This window comes from Triticum aestivum, chromosome 1D (assembly GCF_018294505.1).
Source record: "Triticum aestivum cultivar Chinese Spring chromosome 1D, IWGSC CS RefSeq v2.1, whole genome shotgun sequence".
Lineage (NCBI taxonomy): Eukaryota > Viridiplantae > Streptophyta > Magnoliopsida > Poales > Poaceae > Triticum > Triticum aestivum.
In genome coordinates this window covers 259080103-259089165 of record NC_057796.1, presented here as the reverse complement: position 1 = coordinate 259089165, position 9063 = coordinate 259080103, and positions in this window count along the sequence as shown.

The following is a 9063-nucleotide window of genomic DNA, read 5'->3' as shown; positions in this document are numbered from 1 at the left end:
GATAGACAGAGGCATAATCGAGCTTAATGCCCATGTTGCTGCACCAAGTTTTTACCTCGTCGGCTGTAAAGTTCGAGCCGTTATCGGCGATGATGCTGTGGGGGACGCCGTAACGGTGTACAACCCCGGATATGAAGTCTATCACTGGTCCGGACTCGGCCGTTTTAACTGGTTTGGCTTCTATCCATTTGGTGAATTTATCCACCATGACCAATAGGTATTTTTTCTTATGGCTTCCCCCTTTAAGGGGTCCGACCATATCAAGCCCCTAGACCGCAAAGGGCCATGTAATGGGGATTGTTTGGAGAGCGGTAGGTGGCATATGGCTTTGGTTTGCAAAAAGCTGGCAACCGACGCAACATTGAACGAGGTCCTGTGCGTCTGCTCGGGCCGTCGGCCAGTAAAAACCTGTACAGAAGGCCTTGCTTACAAGGGCCCGAGCTGCGGCGTGGTGTCCGCCAAGTCCAGCATGAATTTCTGCCAAAAGTTGCCGTCCTTCCTCTTCGGAGATGCACCTTTGAAGTACTCTGGTAGCGCTTTTCTTATAAAGCTCTCCCTCGTGGACCTTGTAGGCTTTAGACCGCCGTATAATGCAACGTCCCTCGTTTGGGTCATCAGGGAGTTCTTCCCTGGTTAGGTAAGCCAAGAAGGGTTCTGTCCACGGGGCGATGACAGCCATAATCACGTGGGCCGAAGGTGTTATTTCGGTGGCAGAGCCTCCGATTACGTCAGAGTATTCGGGGTCTGGAGTTGTAGCCGGATCTGTACTGTTGTTGCCGGCATCCCCTTCCCACACCACGGATGGCTTAAACAGCCTTTCCAAGAAGATATTAGGTGGGACAAGGTCGCGCTTAGCACCGATGCGGGCGAGGATATCCGCCGCTTGATTGTTTTCTCGGGCCACATGGTCGAATTCGAGCCCCTCAAACCGAGCTGACATTTTGAGGACGGCGTTGCGGTAAGCCGCCATTTTTGGGTCCTTGGCGTCAAAGTCCCCATTTATTTGGGATATTGCGAGGTTCGAATCCGCACGCACCTCTAGGCGTTGAATGCCCATGGAGACTGCTATCCGGAGACCATGCAACAGGGCCTCATATTCTGCTGCATTGTTGGAGTCTGTGTATAATATTTGTAGTATGTATTGGGTTGTATCTCTGGTGGGGGATGTCAGGACTATGCCTGCCCCCAGACCATCCAGCATCTTAGAGCCGTCAAAGTGCATGATCCAATTGGAGTACACGCCGTACTCTTTAGGGAGTTCGGCTTCCGTCCATTCGGCGACGAAATCAGCCAATACTTGCAACTTAATGGCTCGCCGTGGTTTATATGTTATGTCGAACGGAAGGAGCTCGATAGCCCATTTAGCAATCCGGCCCGTGGCATCGTGGTTATTTATTATGTCGTTGAGTGGTACTTCGGAGGCCACTGTAATTGAACACTCTTGAAAGTAGTGTCGTAAATTTCGGGATGCCATGAAGACCGCATATGCTATCTTTTGATAATGTGGGTACCGTGATTTGCATGGAGTGAGGACGGTGGATACGTAGTATACCGGCTTTTGAAGCGGGAACTTATGTCCGTCCATCTCTCGTTCGACGACGAGCACTGCGCTTACAACTTGGTGTGTTGACGCTATATATAACAGCATTGGTTCACCGACATCTGGCGCGGCCAAGATTGGGTTGGTGGCCAAGACGGCTTTAATTTCTTCTAGTCCGGCCATGGCCGCATCTGTCCACTCGAAGTGTTCGATGCATCGAAGAAGGCGATAAAGGGGTAGTGCCTTTTCTCCTAATCGGGAGATAAAGCGGCTTAAGGCAGCCACGCATCCAGTTAATTTCTGGATTTGCTTGAGGTCTGTTGGGATAGCCAACTATGACAGAGCTCGGATTTTAGCCAGATTTGCTTCAATTCCTCTATTGGAGACGATGAAGCCCAAGAGCTTTCCGGCGGGCACGCGGAAAACACATTTTTCCGCATTGAGCTTGATGTCATATGTTCGGAGATTGTCGAATGTGAGCCTCAAGTCATCTATTAAGGATTCGACGTGTCTGGTTTTAATGACCACATCGTCTACATATGCCTCCACTGTTTTGCCGATTTGTGTTTCCAGACATGTCTGAATCATGCGTTGGTAGGTTGCACCAACGTTTTTGAGCCCGAAAGGCATGGTGTTAAAACAGAAGGGGCCGTATGGAGTGATAAATGCCGTTGCGGCTTGATCGGACTCCGCCATCTTAATTTGATGGTATCCGGAGTATGCGTCGAGGAAACACAATGAGTCGTGTCCTGCGGTAGCGTCGATAATTTGATCGATGCGGGGGAGGGGGAAGGGATCCTTGGGGCAAGCCTTGTTAAGGTCCTTGAAATCGACACATAGGCGCCAGGATTTGTCCTTCTTTGGTACCATCACCAGGTTTGCTAGCCAGTCCGGATGTTTTATTTCTCTAATGAATCCGGCCTCAAGTAACTTGGCTAGCTCTTCTCCCATGGCTTGTCGCTTAGGCTCAGAGAAACGCCGAAGAGTCTGCTTGACCGGCTTGAACCCCTTTAGAATGTTAAGGCTATGCTCGGCCAGCCTGCGTGGGATTCCTGGCATGTCTGAAGGATGCCAGGCGAAGATGTCCCAATTCTCGCGCAAGAACTCCCGCAGTGCGGCGTCTACTGTGGGGTTTAACTGTGCCCCGATGGATGCTGTTTTTGTAGGGTCCGTTGGGTGGACTTGGAATTTGACTATTTCGTCCGCTGGTTTAAAAGAGGTGGACTTGGGTCTTTTGTCGAGTATCACGTCGTCCCTGTCCACTGTGGAGCGCAGCGCAGTTAGTTCTTCGGCCGCAAGGGCTTCGGATAACGCCTCGAGGGCTAGTGCAGCGGTTTTATTTTCGGCGCGGAGTGCTATGTCCGGATCACTAGCTAGAGTGATGATTCCATTAGGCCCGGGCAATTTGAGCTTCATGTACCCGTAATGGGGTATAGCTTGGAAGATCGTGAATGCCTCCCGCCCTAGAAGGGCGTGGTATCTGCTACTGAACGGGGCCACTTGGAATGTGATTTCTTCGGACCTATAATTCTCCGGCGTGCCGAATACCACATCTAGTGTGATTTTTCCTGCACATCGTGCCTCCCGACTAGGGATGATTCCTCTGAAGGTCGTGCTGCTTCGCTCAATGTGGCTCTTGTCTATTTCCATTTTTTGAAGGGTCTCCTCGTAGATGAGGTTTAATCCGCTGCCAGCGTCCATGAGCACCTTAGTGAGCCGGAAGCCATCCACAATTGGACTAAGGACCAAGGCGGCTGGTGCTCGGGCTGTTCGGAATTTAGGTTCGTCACTGGCATTGAAGGTTATAGCCGTATCGCTCCATGGATTTATTGCTGCCACATGGTAGACTTCGGCAAGGCTGCAGAGTGCTCGCTTGCGCCTATTATTTGAGGCAAAGGTCTCGAAGACTGTCAATACCGTATTGTTATTTTCCACGGGATGGTGCTCTGTTGTATTGTTGATGAGGATATCCTCGCCGCTCTTGGCCACCTGCCGGAGTATCTAACATGCTCTAAGGCAATGTGTTGGCACGGTATCCGCTGTACTGTGAATTTTGCATGGCCCATTGAGCCATCCCTCCAATACGGTTCCACACCCTATAGCGGGCTTTTGTTTCTTTGTAATTGGATCGGGTGACTTACGAGAGTACACCCTTTTAGTTTGGACAGGGGGTTTAGTGAGAGTCGGAGGATCCTAGAATTTTGTTTGGGTTTTCCAGGCGCTTTCCATCGCACAGTACTTCTGTACTATGGCCGCCAAGTCAGCGAAGTGTGCTATGTCACGGCGACTTATGGCGTTGAGGATTCCCTTGTCCGTACAATTTTTGCAAAAGAATGAAATTGCGTCTTCCTCGCGATAGTCCTTGACCTTGCTCATTACAAGGAGGAATCTGGCCCAATAGTGATGTACTGTCTCTTGGGGCTCTTGTCTAATGTGGGAAAGATCACTTATATCTGGGTGGGTGGGTAGATTTAGGTCCGAACCCTGACCCGATCTGAGACCCAGGGGCGGAGGAGTTTCCGAGCTTGGCAGTTCGGGCTCCGGGATGTTGCCCAATAGATCTGGCCCGCTGTCTGATTCTAGGTTCAAAGCTTGGGCCATGTCCTCCCGTAGACGGGTATCCGGCTCGGAGAGCTCGGGAATCCGGACATAGTTTGTCCTCAAGATAGAGGAAGAATCGCTGCGTTGCTCCTCCACCACCGCTATCTGATGGGTGACCGGCGGAGAGTTAATCTCCCTTTGGTCGGGTTTAAGCCCGATCCGATCATAGTCCGTAGCGACTCCCAAGGCGGCGATGCGATCCAAGAGCTCGTTCAAGGAAGAGAGCTCCATTGGATCCATCTGCTCGGCGAATCCCGAGCCGACGTGGAGGCTGTTTTTGATGACCCGAGAAGTCATCGTCGGCGCAACGGCCGAACGGGCGGTCATGACGAAGCCGCCTAGTCGGAGAGTTTGGCCTACAGCCAGGGCTCCCCCAGAGGTGATGTTGTCCTTGACAACAAGACGAGCCATCAAGCCTTATGATGACGGCACAGTGGAACTCTCAATGAAAGCACCAATGTCGGTGTCAAAACCGGCGGATCTCGGGTAGGGGGTCCCGAACTGTGCGTCTAAGGCGGATGGTAACAGGAGGCGGGGGACACAATGTTTACCCAGGTTCGGGCCCTCTCGATGGAGGTAATACCCTACTTCCTGCTTGATTGATCTTGATGATATGAGTATTACAAGAGTTGATCTACCACGAGATCGTAGAGGCTAAACCCTAGAAGCTAGCCTATGATTATGATTGTTATTGTCCTACGGACTAAACCCTCCGGTTTATATAGACACCGGAGGGGGCTAGGGTTACTCAGAGTCGGTTACAAGGGAGGAGATCTACATATCCGAATTGCTAAGCTTGCCTTCCACGCAAAGGAGAGTCCCATCCGGACACGGGACGAAGTCTTCAATCTTGTATCTTCATAGTCCAACAGTCCGGCCAAAGTATATAGTCTGGCTGTCCGAGGACCCGCTAATCCAGGACTCCCTCAGACGACGCGGAGCCGGGGAAGATGCGGCAGTGGATTCCCACGCGGAGAGGAGTACGAGGGTTCACTGGTTTGGCTGTGGTATGAGGCTGCCGTCGCTGCAGGGCCTGGCCAGCGGTGGGAGTAGTAGGGGGCGGTGAGGCCTCTGCGGCAGCACAGCCGGCCACTGGAGGCAGGAGCAGGCGGCACGACCGGCGCTGCTTTGGGCGGCTGGAGCAAGAAGACCAGAGGTTGAAGAAGCACTACGGCCGTTGGATGGACATCGTATGGTCACTGGAGCTAGAATCGTTCATATTGACTAATTTGACAAAGCCCTCCGTCCCCGTCAACTTAGTAGGCCCACATGTTAGCCTCCCACTAAGCTGGGTCCCAGCTAGCAGGGGGAGTATTCTTTTTTTGTGCGTAATAAGGAGGCACTTCCTTGCGTGTGAAGATATAGCTGGTGGGTCCGACCTGTCAACGGGGGGAATATTTCTTTCGCAAAATACAGAGGCCCTTCCGATGGGTCCCAGATGTCAGGTGGAGGAATCATTATTTTGCGTGTAATAAGGAGGCATTTCCTTGTGTGCGGCCGTGGACCCAGCTGTCAGCCTCTCCACGTAAAGTCCACGTCCGATGGATGTCATTCGTTGACCACGTTGACCACAGCGCCGAGAGCACCAGGGCGGTGGACGACGGCGAGGCCTAGGAAGGGGACGACGCGGAGCCGGGGAAGACGCGACAGTGGATGCCCACACAGATAGGAGTACGAGGGTTCACTGGTTCGGCTGCGGTGTGAGCCTGCCTTCGCCGCAGGGCCTGGCCAGCGGTGGGAGTAGTAGGGGGCGGTGAGGCCTCAACGGTAGCACAGCCGGCCATTGGAGGCAGGAGCAGGCGGTCTCGCCGGCGCTGGTTTGGGCAGCTGGTGCAAGAAGAGCAGCGATTGAAGAAACAACATGACCGTTCGATTCAAATCCAACGGTCACTGCTGCTAGAATCGTTTGTTGACTAAGTTGACAACGCCCTGTGTACGCGTCAACTTAGTAGGCCCACAGGCCAGCCTCCGAACCGGTGCGCCCCAGATGTCAGTGGGAGGAATCATTTTGTTTCACGTAATAAGGAGGCAGTTGATTGAGTGCGGCCATGCCAGCGGAGGGAGTAGGGTGGGCCGGTTAAGCCTGCGCGGCATGATATCGGGCCACAAGAGGAGGGAGCAGGCACTCCCGCCGGCGCTGGTTTAGGCGGCTGGACCAGGAAGATCAGAGATTGAAGAAGCACGTCGGCCGTTGGATGGACATCCAACAGTCACTGCTGCTAGAATCGTGTGTTGACTGACAAAGCCTTGCGTAAACAAGTCAGCCTCGAAATTTGTGGCATGTACAGCCCATTTGCTATTATCTTTATAATTTTTACTCATTTTCTAATTCATATGGAATTTATTGCAGCCCATCTTCCATTTTTAGAATTGATGCCCATTTTCTGGTCAGTACTAGGGTTAAAAAATTGAACTAAAAATGTGCGAAATTTTGAAAATTCACAATTTTTGCTAGGGAACAAAATATTCTTAATCCAAAAATTATTAGACATACTAAAACAAATTTAAAAATTAAATTAGTACTATGTCATGTTAAAATCCAGTGAAATATAAAATATCAGTGAAGAAAAAAAACAAAAAAGAAACTAATTTTCCCATTTACTTTTAACAGATACTGACCAAACTCTTTGGCCAGGCCGGAATGCATCCCTCCTTGTCTTGAAAGATTTGTAGCCCAGTAAGTCGGAGAAAACAAATAGTCCTAACTTGGGTATTCTTCAAAAAGAAATAGTGGCCTACCTATTTTCCCAAAGAAAAAACTGTTGGGCTGGTCACGCTGTTAGACGGGCCACAGAGACCGCACAACCCAGTTTATAGCCTGCTCCTCCGAACAAATCCTCAAAAAAAAAATTGTGCAACTCTCTCGTCAATTGACTATACGTTGAAAATGATGTGGGTCCCAGATATCAGCAGGGTGGATTAGAGTAAAAAAACGAGGGGTGCATCTGAGTCGTAAAAGAGGCGCTTTGCTTGTGTTCGGGAGTGGACCTGGTGGGTCCGTACTGTCATACTCACATCTATAGTCCTCTCCCGATTCACTATGTTGACAGGGCCGGACAGCGGCGCCGCGGTGAGCGCACCAAGGCGGAGGATAAAGTGCTGTCGCCAATGTGCAAGGCTGGGTTGGACATTCTTATTGAAAAATAAAAATGGACCAGAACTATTTACGACGTTGACTATGATTTGCATGGGTCCACTGGTTGCAGGAAGAAAATGGTGGGAGAAAGAAGACTGGTCGCTATCTTTGCCTAAGAATTATATCGACTGAATGTAACGACACTATCATAGGAAATAATATCCTCCTGTTAAATCGTGAATATAAAGAACTGGTGCATGAGCATTTAGCTTTATTTATTTATTTACTTATTTATGTTTAGGCGGTCATGAGCATGTACCTGGGCCGGATTCATGTGAGAGCCTCCCTTCCAGTTAATTATGGGCTCCTCTATTGGGCCTTCATCAGTGGGCTGCATGTTATCAACAAGTGGAAAATGTGTTCCTACGAAAAATAGTATGCGCTACGTACGGTACGGGGCACTAAAGGATCGGACCGTGCAACGACTTCCAAAACATTGTGTTTGTCGTTATAACAACACATTTATTCAACCAACAGATGAAATATACTATCGACTGTACATTGAAAAGAGCAGCAGAAGCAACCAGGGCTGGGGGTGCAACAGAAGCAGTAAGCAGGCCAGAAGAGTAAAGACACATCTCTCTCTTCCAAACCAAACATCAGCCATCATTACAAAAGGGCTACCAAAAAAGAACAAGTGTATGCATCAAACTAAATAAAGATCCTACTACACCAAGTGTACGCATCTAACTAACTGGCTCAATTAGACGTTACTATTTATTAACCTATGGAGATTGGCTGACAGCTTGAACCAGATGGGTGCCTAAAGGGGGAAACTCCAGCCAGCAGGTCGAAGTCTGATACTTGTGACCCTCTCTCCTACTTTGGGCTGCAGAGCGTGGGGGCACATATCAGGGTATGGTGCATGCAGAAACGCATGGTACGCTGTGTACACACAGTTTTGCCTGATGAACGAAACCGCGCTGCCATCATGATCCTTGCCGTTGGTTATCTCCTGGTTAATCAGATAATTCAGTCCGAGAAACAGAGAGCATGTACCAAGGCTACTTACCAGCCTCCAGTAAAAAATTCCTGAAGGCCCAGAGAAGCTGGGATCCTGCTCAAAGACCTTGCAGTGACTGTGATTGTATTCCGCGAAACAACACGTCCGGTACGTGCAAACGATCATCAATCGTTCGCTGTCGTCTGATCGAGCCAGGAACCACCTGCAACTGCCATGCCACTTTTCTTTGAAAGGTTCTGGGATTAGGAAGGGTAGGGACACCAGGCGGCCTACAACATCATATCAAGTTGGAGTCAAATAAAAAAGGGCTCTTAATGTAGTCAAACTTAAGAACAACATGTTATGAGCATGAATATTTTTCAGTAAATGTTGACAATAATATAAGCAAGCCATCATGATATCATAGGAAAGTAATATACTACTGTAACAGCCGTTTGCAGCGATGACTAGAGTAGGCCAGCAATACGTCCAGCCATAGAAGGAGCCGACAGCGTAAATGAAGCCCTTGTGTTCAATGGCATCAGAGAACCATGGAAGATGTATGATCCTGCGATGGACGTGCAGATTTATCCACTTACCGCAGTGACCTGTCAGATAGGCGAGACCGTGGTTGAAGAACGCAATTAGCCTGAAGTCTTTATAATTCGCAGATCTTGTGGGCACTTGGCAGATTACAACCTTGAGCAAATCAAACTTGGTATCATGTTGGCTACTATAAGATTTCGAGTATTCTAGGCCGTGGTGCCAAAGCAGTGAAGTGTTAATCGAAGGAAGGGGGATCAATCACCGGGTGTAGACCTCCACGAGCATCCAGCTGCCGCC